General features: G+C 44.8%; 1 protein-coding gene across 1 annotated transcript in view; it reads right to left on the bottom strand.

Moving 5' to 3' along the window:
- M6PR (mannose-6-phosphate receptor, cation dependent) overlaps nt 1–22,086 on the bottom strand; it is a 109,961-nt gene extending 87,875 nt beyond the window's left edge. The window contains exon 1 of the mRNA XM_085619934.1: nt 21,928–22,086. The gene's annotated coding sequence lies outside the window, so the exon portion shown is untranslated. The remainder of the gene's footprint in view (nt 1–21,927) is intronic.
- Between the last annotated feature and the right edge of the window lie 661 nt (nt 22,087–22,747).

Raw genomic sequence — 22,747 nt, 5'->3', positions numbered from 1 at the left:
AATAACAGCTGCCCAATCAGTCAATACACACCTTTCGATAGTCTCTTCAATTACCACCCTGCTGCTCTTCAGTAGGGAGCAGTTTCATGAATTAGAAAAGAGAAAACCGCTAAATAAATTAAGGAAAAGCAGATGAACAGCAAAGTCACTGCAAAGTAGATGGCAGAGTGAAACACAAATGGCTGAGTTTACAGCGAAAGGAGATATGTTTGCACGATCACACTATGGCAAAGTGCGCACATTGAAATAGACAAAATATTCACTGCTGGCTGAAAACTATCACCCCTTCCCAAAACTGCTATAAACTCATGCAAGTATAACATGAAGAATTTAATGTCGGACAAAAAGAGCACTTTTGAGATCTAAAATAGTCCCTCAGGCATTGCAAGCAATCACCCTGATGGAGGCAGAATGTTATACTCAAGCAATGTAATAATCCTATGTGGAGGTGCCAAACCCCTCCCAATTTATAGTACAAAGCGTAGGCAACAGTAGGTCGTGCAGACAGCTGTGCTGTAAAGCCAAACCCAAACATACATTGCAGCAAGAAGAGTCTCTTGCAGACCACAAAACCTGGGGATGTGACCCTTAACAACAACAAACAAACAACCGAAAAACAGACTTGTATTTCAGACCACAGGAACATATACATCAGTACAATGAGAAACACCCCTCACTGACCATGGACATGTACATTCCAATAGCTATGGGGCTCTCTTACTCATTGACCGATTAAAACAAGATTTGTAATGCAACAGGTCTTGCAAGAGCGAGATTTTGAGCTATTGATTGGCATTGTAAATGACAATGCCTTTTATTTGTGTTTAAATAAAAAACAGCAATAATAAAAGGCATTGTCATTTACAATCGCAATAGGTCAAAGTTTCCAAAATGCGAGACCTATTTGACTGCAAATGCGGTTTACAAGCGCCACATGCTGGGCTTTCACATTAATAGAGGCTACACAGCTTTCTTTATACGAGCCATGTCTAAAGAAAGGTCAGTGGCCTCTATTAATGTGAAAGCGTGGTAGGGGGCGCTTTTACCAAAAAAAGCATTTGTTTGTCAAGTTGACAAACAAATGCTTTTCAGGTCTCGCCTGAGCCAGCACATGCGCTGTCGGAGAAACATTTAGTATACGGGTTTTCAAAGTGCTGCCACAGCCGGCCTAACGCTTGCATTCACGCGAGCGAGCACGCGCACAGCCGCCATCTGCCTCCCTTCCAGCAGGATCACTGCTGCGCGCGCACCACTCCTGTGATTACCACAGAGCGTGTCCATTCACTTTCGCTTTCACGCCCCTCCCCTCCCCCGCCGCGCTGCTTTCACTTTTGCGCGCGGCCAAGCATCTGTTGCTGCTTCTACAATGACCTTTGTTTTTCACAAGCACCTTTTCCACCACATCTCACCGCCTCACCCTACCTCCCCCAAGGGCTTCCATCTCTGCAGGTTCCTCTCACCTCACGTCTGTGGCTTTGCTCTGGTAAGCATCTATTGCTGCTTCTACAATGACCTCCTTTGTTTTTCACGAGCACCTTTTCCACCACATCTCACCGCCTCTCCCTACCTCTCCCGAGGGCTTCCATCTCTGCAGGTTCCTCTCACTTCACGTCTGTAGCTTTGCTCTGGGGTGTTTAACCTTGTTTTAAGATGGATCACTGGAGGTATTGCCTGTAGCATTTCTAACCATCTGTAGTGCCACAACTTTCTGTGTGACAGTTAGCAGCAAGCTTGCACTGTGTGCGGAGAAGCTGAATTTACAGTTCAGAAAGAAGGGTCCTTAAGTGTATGGATGTCTGTGGGAATCGTGGTTGGTGCTGGAGGTTCACCGCTCTTCAAAATGTCTGTCTTTTTCGGAGAGCTTTCAGCAGCTAAAAAAAGCACTACTGCAGTGGTATTCAAACTTTTTAGAACCACTACCTACTTTTTAGAACAACGAAATTTCACGACCCACCTACCTTTAATGCACATAAGTTTAATGCATTGTGTGGAAGCACACGGTCATTCACAGAAAGCACATTTTCCATTTGATATGGCCACTAAATGTGCTCAGACATATAGTTTTTTCTGATAAAACTATACAGAAAACAAATGATAATGTGTGGAAATCTGACATATGTGAATATTTATCATTTGTGCATCACCAAGTGTGTCGATTTGTTTCGATCCTATTAAAATATCTGTTTCCAGCACACTTCAGAAAAATAAAAATAATTACCAACCTCCAAGTTAGTAGAATAACGCAGCCAAACAATTCACCTCTGTCTTTGAATCATGGAAAATGTGACAACTTAAACACACAATTTAAAGGCACATCTATTTATTGCTCCGGCTTACGAGACCCACCAAAAATCACGGACAGTTTGGGCAACACTTCACTACTGCATTCCGCCGTGGCACCACTGACAATCTGAAAGACAGTCCTTTTAAGGGAGGAGCAGCAGATGTTTTGCAATTCTTTATGTTGCCAATTTGAAGGTGTGAATGCTGTACTTGTGTCTAAGTGTCTTTTCAGCATGAATCTGTTACAGATTTACCATGTTCTAAATAGTTCTATTGTCGAACGGCTTCAGACCAGCTTTGCACAATAAAATGACGTACGCTCAATTCAAAAATTGAAAAATTGCAGGTACTAAATTAACCTGTTATGCACCATCACTTTTGCAGTCTAAAGTCAAACTACTAACTCATTATTTTAATATAAAAAAACTGAATTGATTCAGTGATGCCCATTGCTACATTAACTACAATCAATTAGCTCAATTTCGAAGTGTGATTTACCAACAATCTTATTGTTCTCAGCATCTTCTCTGACACATTCTCACTATGACCCACTTCTCTCTCCCGCCCTATCATCAGTTACCACATCTTCAACACTAGCCTCCCTCCCGAGACATAATCAAGAGACAAAATGTTGTTTACAATCCCTCGGATTAAAAAGTCATGCTCTGGGGGTAGAGCGTTCTCTTATCTGGCCATCTTTTACTGACTGGAAGCAGCACAGTGACGCCGTTTGGTGATTACCCCTTTGAACACCTCTAGTAAGCAACACCATTAGCAACCTTCCAATCCCCCAGTAACGGAATTCTTTTACAGGCGCACTGACTAGGTCTTCTGCCCACCTCTAAATTGACTATACTCTCATAGAACTCACGCTACCTGACCGGAAGCAGAACCGTCGTGTCGCCACTTCGGACTTTATACGAGTGAGTTACCACTCTGCTGCCCCTCATACACCACTGTACACACTACGTGGGCTCTGACTTACGTGCTCTCTCTCTCCCCTATTAGCAGATCTACATTACATAGCCAGGCATGAGGCTGAACGACACCGCTTAAGTGACTAAGGTTCAACTCTCCCCCCCCTACTGCGAGTAAGTTCTCCACACTGAGCACCTTACTCATACTCGTTTATTAATTTAATCTATGAAATTTAATCAAAACCCTGCGCCTCCCGCGCCCATTCACCACCCCCACCCTTCCAATGTCCCCTATGTTGTCACATTAAATGCATTGATCATAATGTCATAGAGAATGCGCTGCATTTGTCTTTACCATATCACTGGGAGCACTAAGTCACTGCATATAATTCTAATGTAGGGACATATGGCAATCATACCTTGCTCTAATTCAGTTTGATTGCTCACTATATGTCCTGAAGATGATCTTAATTAACTAAAAGATCGAAACGCCGTCGACCCTTACAACAGGAACCCCTTCCATTGTACATATTCATGTGGAGTTCCTATTTTCTTGTCATTGTGATGTTATGTTTTTTTAGTTCACCCTCACTCTGTCACAATACGCACTTTTTCACTTATGCGAGCACCTGACAATATTTTGAAATACCAATGCAAACCAATGGAAAATAAACCACATAGGTTTCCCTACAATCTTGCTCCCAAATCTTGCTCCCATTACGATTAATTGTCTAGTTAAAACTGATTGTAAATTGACACCGCCCCCCCCCCCCCCCACGGGGACTTTCCGCTGGACATATTGAGGCCAACCCTGAACCATTGTTCTCTTCAAACATATTATAGCCCCAGGTTTGTATTTCGGGGTACCCTTGTTGTCCTACACTACCCAAGTGATAGGGCATAGTAAGTAAGTATCCACACCCTCACCTTCCTTGATTTACACCGGCACTATCGCCAGTCCCCTTCCTATCCTCTTTTGCCATACAGGATGCTGTGGTGTGAATTCCCGCCATATCTAGACTACCTGTCTGATTCAATTCAACGTCAGGGTGAGCACCCCCCAGGAACTACCTGTATTAAACTGAGTGCATGTGAGCAGGCACACTCGCGCCCTGCCCTTTTTCACCTTATGAACACCAGCCTTGTGTGTGACTAGTAATAGGCTGTACGCCCGAAACGTATGTGAGTTTCATCACTAGATGCTTGGAATATGAATGGAATCCCTCTGATACCACGCGTTGTATGACCAAAAAACCACCACCCTTTAGAAGCCTGCGTGAATTACCCTAGAGTCACTTCATGAATGGATATCTGACCGGCTACTCACCTTGCAGAATCTAGTAGTGGGCAGAATTATCTTGCGATTAATTGGTTCATCTACCTTCATTACGGTAGTATTCACATTCTTCTATCTGCAGAAACGTAATTGACTGCATACCCCGAATTGTCGCGTCATGAGTAACGGAAGGGCGCTCTAACTACTGTGTATCTCCTCATGAGTTGCCCTACCTGTGGAGCTTTGGAGCAATAAGGTGCGATTGCGTGACCCACCTCTCAGAATGTAATCTAGAGTAGGGTACTATGGCTACCAAACCCAAAACAAGATCAACCAAGAGGAAAGCAAGTACCCCGCTGATCACTAAACAAACTGGACCTGATATCGCTAACGTAGTTAGACATCTAGCACCCCCTACTGCCATAGATTTGATGTTACGAAAGGTCATTGGGGCGGTGGATGGGGAAATTGAGCGCACCCAGAGACGCCTATCAATGACCCCCACAAATAATCCCCATATACAAATGCAGAGTAGACTTTCGCAGGCTCTAGACGCAAACCTTTGCGATAGTTCACAGGATAACAGCCCAGATATTTCATTTGAAAATGTACCATGTGGTCAGCCGGCATTAGAGGCCGAGCCACCCTTTGTCAGGGCAGCAAAAAGACCAATTATACTAAAGCAGAGACCGCCTAAAAGGGGCACAAAGAATATGCACGTAAGAAAATTAAAATCAACTAACAGGGGTGGGAAGACACAATTAATAGAAGATGAGGCTATAAAAGTAGATGTGCAAGGCCCATTAATTCCCCCAGGATGGATTCAACCGGTAATAAGTGATCTGAAAAAACATCTCGAAACCCTCATTACCTCCCAAATAAAACCACTAATTAGCAAATTAGATAAAATCACTAATGAATTGCAAAAACAGGGGAGGTTGAAGGAATCTATAAATCCCATCGCTATTGGAAATTCAACATCAATTGCAACCCCCTCCTCAAGGCCACCTCCTACGAAAAATAACTGCACAAGTAATGAGCCATGCACTATTGTCCAGGTTCATGTGCCGCCTAAAGTCACAGCTCACTTGCAGGACAGAGGCTCTATTGAAAACGTGAAAGAACCTAACGTCAAAATCCAGGCCCAGAAGCTGCCATGGCAGGTTGCTTCTCGCAGCCAGGTTGATGAACAACAGAAAGGCTATGAGAGCAAAGGAAAAAGTTCCCCCCCCCCCTCCTCGAGTAAACTTACCCCCCCAAGCAAGCCCTTATGTTGAGGTATTTGCTGGGGTACCTGAACTCAGGGTGAGTCAAAAAGAGCCATACTTAGAATTAAAAAGCAAGATTATAAATTGGCTTAATATACATAGACCTCTACAAGGAAGGGAAAGGGGAGAAATTATCCATGTAAGGAGAGTACCATGGTTGGGGATCAGAGAGAAGGATATTGAAGGGGACTGTATAATTGTAAATTTTAGGAATCCAGATCTAGTGGACTACATATTGGGTGACTATAACAAAAACTCAACCAGTACTATACAATCTATGCCTCTAGGTTACTTCTATCCTAGACACAGAACTACATACCCCTTGGCCTATAATCAGGGCAGGAAGGAAGGAGGAATAGATGGATATAGGATGGGAAATTCTGAATATAGTCACTTCCCACCATTAGATTTGGACGGCCCGCAGTGGAAGAACAGATTCAGTCCCCTTCAATACTTGGAGGAAAATGACTGACTAACCAACCTAGATACACAATTTGTGGGGAAAGAAACAAGAATGACCATGGATACCACTGAATCAACTCCTGCCGGAAGGTATATACTGAACTCCCAGGAAGGCTCCCGACAGAATCAGAATGGGGAGATGCAAGATCCCCTGCCTGAAGAGAGGGAGGCAGATGACCTTTATGCTTGTGGTTTAAATTTGACCGGGGAACAGGGGGGTAAGGTGAAAATTACATCTTGGAACATAGCAGGCTTAGCAGGAAAAATAGCTAACGTAGATTGTAGGAACCAATTAAGGGGTTCCCACATAGTAGTTTTACAGGAGACCTGGGCGGTTGAGCCCGATCTTTACCATTTGGAGGGCTATAAGTTATTTTTTGTTCCTGCACAAGAGAGTAGGGCAGGTAGAGCTAAAGGAGGCCTAATAATATATGTCGACATCAATTTAAAGGGGAGATGGACTGTGCTATCTTGGGCCTCAAAAAACCTGCAAGCAATAACATTTCAAGGACAGGGGCTGAGGGTACAATTATTTAATATCTACAATCCAGGCTCAGGAAGCGGCACTAATGCCGTGTTAGAGGAACTTGATGCTAGATTAAAACAGGAAGTCGATCTAAGAAAAGGAGGGGATGATTCATTTGTCCTCTTAATGGGAGATTTAAATTGTCACCTATGCTCATACTTGATACAGGTAACAATAGATTGGGATCTTTGCCCAGTCAGAAAAGGGCCACACTTCGAGCATAGTTCTGAAAGCATATTACTCACAAAACTAGTAGGTAATCACTCACTAGTACATACCATTGATTTGGTAATTCCAGGGCCAAAGGGTACCTTGGTACCAACTTTTAAAGGTAGGGGATGTTCGTCTATCATAGACTATATTTTGATATCCGCCTTTGCCAAACAATGGATTAGGAAGGTATACACTAAATGGAGCCCCTTTAGCGACCACAATCCCTTATCTATAGAAATACTTTACAAGGGTCATGTTGAAATGAATAAACAGTTGGACACTATCTTACAGCCATCAGATCAAGGAAGGCGTTTAAAATGGGCAAAAATCAATGCCCCGGAATTTTATACCGCATTGATAGTAAAGGGAAAAAAGTGGGTTGAAGAGTGTCTAGATTTTAAAATAGAGGGAGTTGACTTAGTAGCTGCTTTTAGGGAACTAACTAATCTGGCCGAAAAATTATTGGAGGCGAAAGGTCCCAGTAAATCAGGGACCCAACCAAGATGGTTTGACGCAAGTTGTGCACGAGCACTAAGAAATTTAAAATCAAGTCTTAAGGTAAATCCAAGGGACACAGAGGAAGTGGCAAAGTGCAGAAAAATTTATAAAATCAAGACTAAAGAAAGGAAGGCTACCTTAAAAGCAGAACTATGGGCCGATTTAAGAGAGGCTGGAGAAAACAGGGATTTCACTGAATTTTGGAAAATCATAAACAGGCACTGTTTCCACGACCATAATGCCCCGGTCCTTAGTACAAACATTCTCCCACAGCACTGGGTGACCCATTTTGAGAACCTTTATAATCATTCTATAGATTCTAAACACGAAGGGGATTGGGATGGCAAAAGGAGTTGGGTGCAGGATTTAACACTCGCTGAGATTATTCAGGCAAACAAAGGGTTGACTCCAAATAAAGCCCCAGGGCCCGACGGCACCCCTCCAGATTTGTACAGAAGCAACATTGACTTGTGGGCGCCAATTCTAACGAGGGTGTTAAATGCAGCTATTAAAACAGGACTTCCGAGGTCGTGGTCCACTGCCTTGATTGTACCTATTTTCAGGAAAGGAAACAGGGACAACCCCCAATGTTATAGACCCATATCACTGATCGATGTCTCGGCCAAGATACTGGGGAGGGTGGTTTTAAATCGTTTAATGGCCTGGACTGAAGAGCACCACACTATAGTGGATACCCAGTACGGTTTCAGAACAGGAAAATCGACCAGTGATCAATGTTTAAATTTATACTTACTGGTCGCTAAATACACGAGAGCGAGTAATGGCACCGTTTATATGGGATTCATGGATTTGGCGGCGGCATTCGATAATGTGAATAGAAGTAAACTTTGGGAAAGGATGAGTACTTTGGGGATTGACCGGGGACTTATAAATATCTTGAGAGAATTACACTGGAACACCACAGCTAGGGTTCGCTTTAGTATGGAGGGGGGGCAAACTGACTCCTTTCCATGCTCTAGCGGAGTAAGGCAGGGGTGCATTCTTGCCCCCTTTTTGTTCTCATTATATATTAATGACCTGGAGTCATGCCTCATAGCCCAGGCAGTTGATTGTCCCAAGGTAGGGAAGCGTCAAATACCGGTACTATTGTACGCGGATGACGCGGTCCTGCTCGCTCGGACACCGAGAAGTCTTCAATCTTTGATCAATGGATTTGTGGTTTTCATGGAAAAACTAGACCTTTCTGTGAATTTGACCAAGTCCTTTGCATTGATTGCAGGCAAAAAACCTACTAAAAAACCGGTGTTCAAAATTGGGACTCACACCATGGGCATTGTAACCACCTTCCCATATTTAGGCCTATTATTCGATGGCAAGATTCAATTTGATACACTACTGAAGGAACATTGTACTAAACTGGCTTCCTCATGTGGTGCAATCATGAACTTTGCCCAAAGACTGGGTGTTGGTCCCCAGAGCAAATAATGAGCTTATATAGCTCAATAAGCATAGCCAAAGCAGTATATGGAGCCGAGGTATGGGGCTTTAGGGATGCCAAACAGCTACAATTAGAGGAAGATAAATTTATTCGTAGAATCCTCAAGATTCCACATTCAATACCAGCTGAAATCGCACATTCCGAACTCGGAATCCCATATATTGTAGATCAGGTCAAGATTAGACCGGTCCTGGCTTGGCTTAGTATTTGGGCCAACCCGGAGGCAGTATTAAGCAAAGAAATTCTTTCTGACTAGGGACAAAGGGATGTTAATCCCTTGGCTAAAATACGTCAAAACAACTTTAGAGTCCATAGGCCAGCACACCCTCTTTAGTACCCCTGTCTTAATCTCAAGGAATAGCAAATCACAAATTAAAAGACTGTTGCTTGATAAATTGGAGATGCTTAGGGAGACTAAAGCTTTTGCACTAAAACGCTCAGTTGTAGCGCACTCTCTAGTCAAAGAGGCAGTAGGTATGGAACCTTATCTATTCTTGATGCACAATCAGCAGGATAGGTTTTTAATGTGTCGTTTTAGGCTCAATTTGTTGCACAATATTTTATCGTATCCGTCTGGTTTTACTGTAACTATTGAGCAGAAGGGTGCCTGCGGCTGCGACAATATGTCTCCGCAGGACACCCTTCATTTTGTATTGTTATGCCCATTTCATCGTTTGCCTAGGCGTATGTTTCTGGTCGAAATTTTTAAAAACGGAAAATTTCGTCATGCTAAAATAGCCCTGTTGTTCCTTCAGAGAGCAAACGACATGCATACTTTATGCTCAGTAATAAGCTTTCTGAAAGCGGCAGTAAGATTAAGAAACACCAGAGACTAACTTATCTTGAATAATATATTGCTTTTTATATGAATTGTAACAGTCTGACCGATGGTTATTTTTATATTTATGTAATATAAAATCATGTGTGTTGTTGTGTTTTTATAATATGTACTTTTTATGATGATTTTTTTAACCATCGAAATAAAGAAATTGATTGATTGTATTCTAGAGTATGTAAGCGTGATGGATATTGCTGTTCATTCACGGACTCCTTATATACTCACAGCTCATGTTCTTCGGTCACTGAACGTTCATTCCGTGAATTTTTCTCTTCCAACTCTTCTAATCTCGTAATTTCTTAGTCATTCTGTTTTTCATCGATTCAAACGTGCTTAAAGTTTCCATGACTGAGTCTCACATAACTTCTGATTATAATTGCCTTTTAAAATGTACAGTCTTCATTGTATTCAAGGATAATTTACTTACATGGTTGTTCTTAGATTACCCTAGATTCCGAGTGCTCACTTTTACGTCCTGATGATGATCTCAACTAGTTAAGATCGAAACGTCGTCGACCAGTTTACAACAAAAAACTTCCCTAAATTGTTTGAATTTACCTATGGATTTTTACAATGTTGTCAATGCAATGTTTTCTTTTAATTTCACTATCACCTTGTCACCACGCACTATACACTTGGTTGTTGAGCACTGGAACTAGCATATCATTTATGATATATCATTTATGGAGCTAATAAATGTTATATTGCATCTATCGTGTCTCCAAGCATTTGTTGCATAACACTTGACCACCATTTTAATTGGTGTATCCTGACTTAACCCTATCACACGTTGCTTCAGGCACAAGCCTTCCTTAGGACCCCTAGGGCCACTTTAGACCATTGTTACATATCTTAAGCATTCACTTACCCAGGTCTTAATATTGGGGTGCCCTTATTCCTCATACATATCTGTTATTTACGTGGCTTGTTTTTCACATGAATGGAGACAACCTGCAGTGTACTGAGCTGGACCAGAAACATTGTGTTTTGGAAGGATTTGTCAGTGCTTGAATGCGTTTGTTTAAAGGAGACGGCTGCATCAAGTATTCTGTTGCTAAATAACCAGCAGCGTGCTTGGTAAGAATTTTAGTTTTATATAAGGGAACTGGCAGGTGCGAGGACTGTGTTCTTTTCAACTGGATTGTCTCTGTGGGAAACCAGCGGCGCTATAAATTTTCAGGGTTGAACTTTGAAAAATGGTTGCGCGACCACCTACATTCATGTAATCTACTTCAGCAGGAGGATTAAGCTAAGCTGGTGAGCTACGTTTTGTGGATGTCTAGCCCAAACTGTGCTGAGGAGTGTGCGTGTTTCTGTGCTGTTACGATTGGGGCGGGGGGGTTATTTAAATGAACAGCGAGGCTGCCATCTGGGGTGGAGAATGTGTTCCTCATGCCGCTGCATTTGTATGGGCTGCAAGGCTGCCATGATAGGCGGAGTGCATGTCCACTTACTGTAATATGATGCAAGTTTTGAAATTTTCCACGTGGAACGGTGCATGCACTTCTGGCGCATGTGAGTGGCAGCGAAGCAGCGGTATTTAAATCAGTGAGGTTGCAGGGCAGAGCATAGTCAGCTGGATCATATACGGTAACTGGAGCATGCGCGGGTGGAACGCCGCACACTTGTGATTGGCTGTCTATGTCATGTCATCGCCAGAAACTGGAATAAAGTCCTTGATCGAAATGGTGGACACACTGGAGGCCTTCTGGCAGCATTGTTGAAATATTACGCTGCTTTGTAACCCGGATGCGATGATGGGATAATATCCTCCTCAATCCTAGCATTCTGCTGTATACATGCTACTGCCGGAATACTTTTCTACCTGTGAATGCTGGTAAAACCACACTTATTACCCAGACTTCAACTTGGCTAGTTCTGCAGTTTTCTGGACTAGTGATGTTGCATGCCAATTCAAGTGTGATATTTTAGTGTCACAATTGGATACAGTCCTGTTTCTTCAAGACATGTTTGCTGCTCTAGTGCTTTTTTTTTATTTTTGGTTATGATACATGTACTGCCCAATATTATGCTGTTGTATGCCATAATTTCAGGTCTTAATCTCAACATTGTTTTCCTCAATAATATGCTTACTGTACCATGGATTCTTGGGTGCCGAGTTCCTGTGTGTGTGATTTCCTGCATTGTTTGAGAGCTTGCAAGGCGTATGGCTTGGAAGTTTTTTTGTGGTTTTTTATCATCTACACTTTAAGATTCCCTATCAGAGAGGGAATTTGGTGGTGAAGATACCGTGTGATACTTACGGGTGGAGTTTTTCTGTGCGTGGTTATCTTTACTGTGTTTCTGCTGTGATGGTTTATTTACAGTGTAGGTGTCATTTCCTACTGAGCACAAGTTTCCTTTGCACTGGTGTCGCTACTGAGGTATTGTGGTGACATTCATTTCCCTGTGTGGAAAATTCTTTCTGGTGTGCATCTTCTCTTTACATGGCAGTCGCCACTTATTTTACTGTTATGTTGCATTGCTATGTTTCTACATTTTACACTAGATGCCCTTACATGAGGGATGACTGTATGGGGTGGAAGTCACCCGTTTCTACTTTTTACACTAGATGCCCTTACATGAGGGATGACTGTATGGGGTGGTAGTCACCCGTTTCTACGTTTAACACTAGATGCCCTTGCTTGGGGATATATGTGTGAGGACGAGCGCTCTGTGATTGAGTATTTGACTTGGAGAGTTTTTTTTTTTTTTTTTTTTTTAATTATGAGTGTTTTCTACTGTTGGTTGGTGTGCCGTTCTGTGTTATGCCATCTGTCATGCTTGTCTGGCCAGCTGGTGTGGTTTGTGGTGGTAATAGGAACGGCATTGTTTCTTTTTTATTTTGTATTGTGATGTAGAACTGATCGGGTTCTTCCTCAGTCTATTTTCTAGCAACTTACAATTTTAAAGTAAATACTTTATAACCAGCTTGCCTCTGCTATATTTTTATGTGTTTTATTAAGGGGGGAAGGTGTGTTACATTGGGTGTATTGTCACTATGCATGTTCCCTCGTGTAAATGCTGAATTCCATCTTGCATTCATATATTTTTATGTGTTTTGCAAAGGGGGAGGATGTGTTATATCTTGTGTACTTAAATCTTCCATGGTGCTTTAGCCGTTGCTGTTCAGCCAATATGATTGTGCTATGTGGAACATTGGAGTGGTGGTAATGCATTGGAATGGTTGGATGCCTGTGAGGTGGGGAGTGTCAATTGGAGTATGGGCTGAGAAGCAGGGAGGCTGCTCCTGGTGGGGATATTCTAGGGGCCATCTTTAGATATACTCATGGCTATTCTAATGACTAAACCAATATAATAATCTGTAACTAAGGCCAATAAATCCTCCTCAAACTACACCCTGGCTACCAGACTTTCATTACAACAAAAAAATAAAAGAAATCAGCAGGCGAAGGTAACAGCAAAACAGAGCACGAGGGAGAAGCTCACAAGGGAGACAGGTATGTGAAATACCTATAGCCCGACGCCCAGGACATATTGTTTGGGGTCAAGGGCAAAAAGTTTTTATGAGCATTTTGTCCTTGGGACAAGTAGGCCCAACCCCCCTACAGCACAAACCCTTTGGCTGCCAGTTTACAGTACCACATTATGGATGAGGGAAGGTCATTGGCTGCAGCTAAGGTAATATTTGTATCCATGTGTTAATGCAGTTCAGACTTGTTTTTATGGTTCATTAATGCAAAGCCTTTATTATTAGGGTGAGTGCTCTAAGGAAATATTGTTAGCTCCAACTGCACTACTGACAGTGGTTCCAGTAAAAAAATGTGTACACAAGATTTCAAAGTTTAGCAATACGAGTCTATGTATAATGCTATAATGCTCACAGAATACTCTCTGATAAGATGAAAATATCAATCAATCAGAACATTTGTAAAGCGCACTACTTACCCGTGAGGGTCTCAAGGTGCTGTGGGGGGGGGGGGGGGTGCGGGGGGGAGAAGAGTGCTGCTAGTTCAGGTCTTGGTGGCGAGGTGGGAGAACGATCTGACGCCAGAGGTCGCTCTTCGGATGCGGCGGACTGTGGCGAGGGCGGCGGAGCGGAGCTGGCGGTTGGGGGTGTAGAAGCGGAGTCCTCTGTTAAGGTATGCTGGTCCGGTGTTGTGGAGTGCCTTGTGTGCATGGATGAGGAGCTTGAAGGTGATACTCTTGTTGACGGGGAGCCAGTGCAGGTCTCCCAGGTGGGGTGTGATGTGGCTGCGTCGAGGATCAGGAGTGCAGAGGCGTTCTGAATGTGTTGAAGTCGTTTCAGGAGTTTGGCCGAGGCTCCTGCGTAGAGGGTGTTTCCGTAGTCCAGCCTGCTGCTGACGAGGGCATGGGTGACTGTTCTTGTTTCGGTGGGGATCCACCTGTAGATCTTGCGGAGCATGTGGAGGGTATTGAAGCAGGAGGACGAGAAGGCGTTGACCTGCTTTGTCATGGAGAGGGTAGAGTCGAGGATGAACCCTAGGTTGCGTGCGTGGTCGGTGGGTGTTGGAGCTGTTCCCAGTGCAGTCGGCCACCAGGAGTCATCCCAGGCCGAGGGGGTGGGTCCGAGGATGAGGACTTCCGTCTTGTCCGAGTTTAGCTTCAGTTGGCTGGTCTTCATCCACTCGGCAACAGCTTTCATTCCTTCGTGGAGGTTGGTTTTGGCAGTGTGGGGGTCCTTGGTGAGGGAGATGATCAGCTGGGTGTCGTCGGCATAGGAGATGATGTTGAGGCGACGTGGGCGAGCAGTGCCATGTAGATGTTGAACAGTGTTGGGCTGAGGGACGAGCCCTGGGGTACGCCGCAGATGATCTCGGTGGCTTTGGAGCGGAAAGGGGAAGGCGGACGCTCTGGGTTCTGCCGGAGAGGAAGGAGGTGGTCCAGTCCAGGGCCTTCTCCTCTTCGATCCCAGCGTCGTGGAGGCGTGTGCGTAGGGTGCGGTGGCAGACAGTGTCGAAGGCGGCTGACAGGTCCAGGAGGATGAGGGCCACGGTTTCTCCGTTGTCTAGCAGGGCTCTGATGTCGTTGGTGGCAGCGATGAGGACAGTTTTGGTGCTGTGGTTGCTGCGGAACCCGGACTGGGACGGGTCCAGGATGCCGTTTTCCTCGAGGTAGCGGGTCAGTTGTCTGTTGACGGTCTTCTTGATGACCTTCGCCGGAAACGGGTGCAGGGAGATGGGCCGGCCTGGAGTAAGGCATTGATCACGGCGTGCTTCCAGCTCTCCGGGAAGGTCGCTGTCTCGAAGGAGATGTTGATGGCTTTGTTGAAGATGCGGTGTGGGCAGGGGTCTGACGGAGATCCGGAGTGGATGGTGTTCATGATTTTGATGGTGTCATCGTCCTTTATGTTGGTCCAGGAGAGCAGGGGGTCGTTGCGGATGGTGGCCGGGGGGGGGCGGAGGTCGCAGGTGTTGTCGGGGGGGTCGTGGTGTTGAAGCTGTTGTGGATGTCTGCGATCTTGCGATGGAAGAAGGTGGTAAGGGATTAGCACTGGTCTTGCGAGGGTGGTATGTCGTTGGTGTTGGAGAGTTCCTTCACGATGTTGAAGAGCTCTTTGCTGTTGTGTGCGTTGTTGTCTAGGCGGTCTTTGAAAGAGCCCCTTTTGGCGGATCTGATGAGGTGATGGTGTCTGCGGGTGGTGTTCTTGTGGGCTGCGTAGCTGTCCGGTGTCCGTTCACGGTGCCATTTCTTCTCAAGCTTTCGGCAGGTTTGCTTGGAGGCCTGGAGGTCTTCAGTGAACCAGCTGGCTTTCTTACTGGTGTGACTGTTGAAGGATTTCTTGATTGGGGCGAGGGTGTTGGTGCAGTCGCCGATCCACTGTCTGAGGTTGTGGGCAGCGGGGTCGGTGGGTGGGCTCCGGGCGAGGGTGGTGGTCAGCTGGTCTTCGGTGGCTTTGCTCCAGCAGCGGCGGGGGATCTGTTGGGTGCGACTGTGCGTGGTGGGTTTCCGGAAGGTGAAGTGGATGCAGCAATGGTCGGTCCAGTGGAGTTCGGTGGTGTGGTTGAAGGAGACGTGGGAGCTTGCGGAGAAGATGGGGTCAAGCCTGTGGCCGGTGGAGTAGGTTGGTGTTGTGACGAGTTGTCTGAGTCCGAGGTTGGCGATGAGGGTGGTGGAGTTGGTGTCATTGTTGTTCTCGAGGTGGAAGTTCAGGTCCCCAAGGAGGATGTAGTCTGTAGAGGCGAGGGCATGTGTACTGACGAAGTCGGCGATGGAGTCGCTAAACTGTGGCCAGGGTCCGGGGGGGTCTGTAGACGAGGGTTCCTCGGAGGGTGGTGTTGGGATCGGTGTGGATCTGGAAGTGCAGGTGTTCAGCGGTTCTGTTCTGTGGGTGTTGTCGGTGTTGGTCGAGACTCAGAGTGTTCCTGTGGACGATGGCGATTCCTCCTCCTACTCCGTTGGTGCGGTCCCTGCGGGAGATCTTGTAGCTGTCCGGGATAGCTATGGCGATGTCGGGTCCCGAGAAGGGGATCAGCCAGGTCTCCGTCAGGAAGGCAACACCTGGGGAGGTTGAGTCGAGTAGGTCCCAGAGTTCAACGGCGTGTTTGTGGGCGGAGCGGGTGTTAAGAAAAATGCATCTGAGGTAGTTGGGTTCTATCCTGGTCGGTGGGTTGGCGGGTTGGATGCTGGTGAAGCTGCAGTTCCGGCAGGAGAAGGGTCCTTGGGTGCGCTTCGGGGTGGCCAGGCAGCAGGTGCGCGATCGTCCGGCATGGAGTGCGTGGAGGATGCTGGAATCGTAGCGGAGACGGGCGTCATGGCGTTCGTGGGGGCCAGGGGTTCTGGTGCTGGGCGTGGTCCCGGCGCGGACAGGCGCAGACAGGCTTACCTTAGGCGCGCCTATGGTGCGCAGCGGCTGCCATAGAAGGGGAGGTGGGAGGGAGAAGCAGCTGGGAGCAGATGAGCAGGGGGCGGGGCTGCAGGGAATGCAGCGGTGAGTAACGGCGAGGGGTACAGAAGGCAAAAAAGTGCACAGGGCACAGAATTGCACAAGAGGGGAAAAGGAGGAATGGAATGAGGACAAAATAAGCAGTGACAACAAAGCAGCACAATTACGCTAAGGCAAAGGTGAAGCGAGCGGGGGGCGGGGCCGCAGGGGACACAGCGGCGGGAAAACGGGGACAGGAACGGCGAAGGAACTAAAGGCAAAAAAAGGGCACAGGGGACAGAATGCAAAAGAGGAAGGAGGAATGAAAAACAAAACAAAAAATCTGTTAACAGAAGCAATACAAATACAAAACCAACCTACGGCCTACCACTGGCCACCAGGGATGATGCGCAGGTGGTGGCCTGCGGGTGGAAGAGAGCCTCGAACTCGCGGCGGCAGCAGCGAGCAAGGATACACGGGCACAACAGGTGGTGCTGTTGCGGCGTGCGGAGCGACCTGCCTGGACAGCTTGAAAGCAAGATTGACGATTCTTTGCTTTCAAAATAAAATGTTCACAAAAAAATGCAAGTAGGAAAAAACATTTAGTTAAAGTACTGTAAAAGTTTAGGTACCATTTCTTTGCAGCATAATTTGGTAAACTTATGAGATGTATGCTAGTATTTCCAAAAAATATTCATATTATAAAATAAGTATAACCAGTTTCAATACAATTATAGGAAATATAAAAATAAAAAAGCATTGGCAAATCCATAGGTCTCAAATTGGTGGTCAGCCTTTTGGTTTAGTCAGTGCGTGACTTGATTTGTTTTTTGTAAAACCTTATTGGTGTGGGAGCTGCTGGGCCCTCACCATTACAACAAACACAGGCAAAAGAAAAATTAAGTTTGGTCTCAAAAAGCACACATTACCACAGTAGTTCCTGGCACTGAGCAAAACTACTTTGTGTGCCGATATGCTCCTTGAGAAAGAGCAGAATGCTGTTACTCACAGTAAAGCCAGCCGATAGACCGAGAGAGAGCATTTTAATAAACACAAAAGGTCATGGTTAAAGACAGACCTAATTAGGGACCCAATTAACGAAAGTCTCAAAAGTCCACCCATGGTATATGTCCTTGCGGTAAGTGCAGATATATGGCTTTCATGAATTCACAAAAATTTACAGAAGTAGACCAAGAAATCGTACTCCTAGAAAATATTTGTGAACTGCATTTAAGCATGAGCAAATACACATGTGCAGATTTGCTCATGCAAAAATCTGAGTGTTTGCAAGTTCACATTCTGTCCGACCCTGGAAGTTTTAAGTCTGTCGTTGTCTGGAGTAAATTGTCAACCTTTGTCAGTATAGGAAAAGAGTTGGTGAAAACCCTTAAAACATGCAAGTTAGTAAGTTTGCATAGACTCAAAACGGCATTCCAACCCTGGAACTATTGCTTACCACTACATTCAGCCCCAGTATGTAGATATGCAGAAACGCGGCAACATAAGGGAATTGCTAGTATTCAACCACTACTCGATATGAGTCCTGGCATAATCAGTGAGGTTATATCAGAGCTCTTTTATAATGAGATTGCTGCCATAATTGTTCGCTGCATTACATGGCACAAAAGGGACAAAATAATTTTGTTACAGAACAAGTAGATTTATGAAGCAACATGCCCCACGGACAAGTAGATATTTTATTAAATTCCACACCCCTGGAGAGAGGAGCCCGAAAAAAACATGCCATTATTGTCTCTTTCCTTTTGTATGGAGTGCACAATGATTTATACCGTCCAGGAATGGGTGTGTTGTGGTCCTTCTACAGTAACTTTAATACCCCAGTTTATGCAATACGCAGGCTATGTCTAGGTTTCCACATTTTATGTTTGCTTTGCTTGGTTTTAGGCCATGCCCTTAGTTACGTAGAGCATGCTTCCTGTAAAGGATTACTAGTCATGCTTCTTTGGCCATACCCTTTAAAGCCCCTGCCCCTCTTTTCATCCCACTCGAAGCACTGACAGCAAGAGGGCAGCAGAGCACTGAACGGGGGATCTCAAGAGTATCAGAGATGAGCGATTGCATCCTTTTCGATCTGGCTCTGTGCTCTTATAGTCAGACCATCCTGAAATCACTAGATCTGTGGTTTCAGACAGAGTCACTGAAATAGTACAGGTCACTGTGATCTCTCATGATTATTCTGGATTCATGGTTTATAGGTGCTCACAACTGATAGAGGCCTTTTAGGTTCGGAACCAATATCATTCATTGAAGGTGTGCACCTATCAAAGCAATGTAAGGACACTTACAAGCGCGGTTAACATACAGGATTCAAACTACCATTCGTTATGGTAGCTCTGGCTAACTGATTTGAAATCAGGCACCTTACTGGGTCCCTACAGTCAGCATCACAGGCTTCTTACTCAGGTTAGGACTACCAAGCATGAGTGTGACAACGGGCACGTTTCAACATAGTTCAACAAACCACAGAACCGCAAGGTATTGTGTAATCCCAACATGAACCTCAGAGAATAAAAGAACTGAAATGGAAAACCCTTGCAATTCTAATCTTTATAATGGTGAATAACATATTTGCTGTTTGAGGCAGACTCCTTTTTTTAAAGTTAATATTGAATAAAATAATGAATGAGAAGTGCTTATTCCTAAAATAGAGAACACGTAGAGTAAATTCAACAGATCCTCACCTGCTTTTGGAGCTCCAGGTGGGCGTCAGCTTCACAGGATCTATGAAGGACGACTACCAGGCAACCGAAAGGTGGGCGGTAAATGCAATGGTGGGGTCTACAACTAGTGTACATGGCAGTTGGTGTACATGGCAGTACTTTAAATGGGCCGTGTCTCACCTGCACTTCAGAATTTTCTGTGAGTAGCGAACGTCTCCTTGGCCGAGAAGTACAGGTACTCATGAGGCAGTAAAGCAAGTTGAGTGAAATGGCTATGTTCAGCAGCGAAGGTGTTGCTCAGCAGCTGCTGACAAGCCTGTCAGGGGCGCGTCTTCGTGCAGCCCTCTGACAATCGAGCGCCTGTCTACTTTTATACAGTACTGCTGGCTCATTGGTTTTAATTCGGAGCTGCGGGGGAGTTTGGAAGGGGCCGGTGTCACACTGTGATTGAAGGCATAGGTTCCCATCGGGGCCTGTGAGGTCAATCACGCAGTAGGTATGCGATGCAGAACCTGCTGACAGCCACTCCTGGGGACCTACTGGAAGTGTTTATGCAGAGTGCGCTGTCTGCCGCCAGGTGGTTGTTAAGGGTGGGGATAGTGGCAGTGAGGGACGGTGGGTGAGAATCGAGGCACAGCAGTGCGTCCATGGGTGGAGGTAAGAGTTTGTTCAAACAAATGTATTGAATGCTGTCTGTGCATGCTTGTATAGCACTGTTTGAGTGCTTGCATGCCTAAGCGTTGTTTGTTGTCTGCAGTGCCTACCGTAGCTGGAAAATTGCTTTCGGCCCTACGGACTGGCCTCAGCATCGCCTGAGCTGTCCATGAGGCGCACGTGCCAGGGTGACGTTTTCAGGCCTCCGGATCTCCCTAGTGTGGATCTGCCTTGGTCTGTGGAGTAGGCCCCACCTATCAACATGTGTGCACTTGGTTTGAAGAGGCCATTCTTTCTGAGTTAATGGGGTGACTCTGGAAGAAGGGATATGACTTTAGCGCAGAAAGGCGCTTTCAGGAAAAGATGTGCCAGCTAGGAACGGCTGGGTGAGGTTTATTGGCTGGCAGTGCGACTGTGGGTTTAAATGTAGTTAACCATTTCCCCAAAATGTTAAGGAAATTACTTTGTGCAAACCAAATGCGTTTTGAGCGCATCTAAAGTGGTGCTGTAAATGGAAAAAAAATACTTCAGGATCCCATAAATTGGGCTCAAAGTATGACCGCAGAAAGGATATGTATATATATATATATATATATATATATATATATATATATATATATATATATATATATGGGTTTTTTAACACTCTCCCACAAATAAACTGGAAACAAGGACAAATGAGACCATAAATTTGGTCTGGCATACTTAATTGGTCACAAACAGGCTGCATTTTCAAATATCTAGCGAGATTATGGCACCTGCTGCAGATACAATTGTGTGGCCAACAATTTTAAGGGGGTGATATTAACAATAACATAACTAGTGGCTCATGCACTTACTGGAAAGATGTGTGTTTTGTCTACTAACAGTTTTAACACACCATAAAGTAACACAGAGGTTTAATGTGTCTGATTAAAAGCACAACTTTTAACATGGATATCACTGATTTTATGTGCACGTCTGCTTTTGTCACAGAGATCCGTTTGCTACTTACAGTTCATAAGTTACAATTATTTAAATATAGCAATGTGAGCTATGAACTGGCATTAGGGACTTGCATACAAAATTTAGATTATTCTTATTTTGTTTCACAACCTTTTCTTATTCTAAGATTGATAAATGGATTTTCGGGTAGTTACAACGTCTTGTTTGTAAAGACAACACCAACAACTACATTTTTTGAAAAAGGCATTTCTTTAAAAGGGTCAATTTTGTTGATTAACATACGCTAATAGGCTAAAAACAGAGTCTGTTTATTGGAATCTAGAATTTCTATAAAAAAACATATACGGGTACTTTTTCAAGGAAGTGATGCTGGTGTTTCAGTAAGAATGTACTTTTCATCTTAATACCAAAAAAGGACCAGGTCATTCTTGGTGGTGTATCTGATTGATTGAGTAGGGGACCACTGTACAATATAAAGGCTATGGAGTAAATCTATGTTATAGTTTTATTACACCGAACATATGAAAAGGATACTTATTAAATAGGTGGGACTGCTATTTAACAAGACGAGATCACAAGTTTTCACTCTACTGATTACTGTGCATAATATAAAAAAAAAACACAATGGCTTTTGTGTAGCATATGAAGAGCATATACACGTAAGGACAATAATAATAAATTATACTCATCATGCACACTTTCACACCAAGAAAGCCTCCATCACATTAAATGTGAACGTCGTAACCCCGCCCCAGACCATCGATCAATTTAGGAGTACCTGCACTTGCTTTTTCCAATTTAAAGCACTGGTTCGATGGAATGCCTTAAGATGCAAGAAAGTGTTTAACATAAAGGAATAAATGACCCAAGGTCTGCACGAGTCATAGTGACAAGAATTAAGGATCCAGAGTGAATCAGTAACTGCTGGAAGATAACATACCTGGGAACAGCCACTGCCCTATAATTTAAAGTGATGGCCAATGTATGTCTCAGACCAGAAGTGATAATTTCACCTGTCCTGGGGCTACAGAAAAAGAAATTGGGATGCCCCGAAACTCACCCTCTGCAGAACGTCCCCCTCCTGGATTCTTCTGTGGCTCCGCCCGAAAAGCAAATCCAGCAGTGCTCAGAAACTGCTCACTTTCCCACCATCCCCATGCATTCCTTGCCCCTTCAGCAACCTGTCCCTAGTGTCACCGGAACTAGGAAGCTAGATCCGAAAGAAGAGGGGCGGGATAAATTGTCGAGGCGTTCTGCGCCAATCGCAGCGCGAGATTCGCTCGCGGAGGTCAACCATGGGTTGAGATGTGTGTCAATCCAACCCGTGGCGCCGGCTTTCTACCAGCAGGATTTCCCTGTTCACTCTAAAGGGTGATAGGAGGGGTTGTCACGAGGAGGCTGCTCACGGGACGTCCCGTGACACCGAAATGAGGAAGTGAGAACAGCGCACAGGCAGTAAACAGGCATGTGTGGTTGGAAGCCATCTTGGAACGGGATAGTGTATTTGTAGGTATTAGTAAAAGGTAGTTCCTATGTGACATCTCAGGACCATATACACTATTCGGTGACGCCAATGAATCTAATACTATATATTGCGCACTTACACAAACTAACAAGGTGTAAGTGCAATTACATTCGTATATTACAGAAGGAGACTTTCCATGACGCAGACGACAGAAAACGGCGACCGCAGTGAATGAATCTGTCCGCGAACAGATTAAAGCGCACACCCCGCTCTTTTCCATATTGAATAATCAACATCAGTACCTATAAAGTGATTTTACTTTTCAATTGATGTACTTAGAGCAATATTTAGGCCGTACCACGAGTACACCCAATATGGCGCTCATTATACCAGTTGTCCACTTTCTCTTACCCTC

Source organism: Triturus cristatus, chromosome 7 (assembly GCF_964204655.1).
Source record: "Triturus cristatus chromosome 7, aTriCri1.1, whole genome shotgun sequence".
NCBI classification, from domain to species: domain Eukaryota; kingdom Metazoa; phylum Chordata; class Amphibia; order Caudata; family Salamandridae; genus Triturus; species Triturus cristatus.
This window is presented reverse-complemented; position numbering and strand designations above follow the sequence as displayed.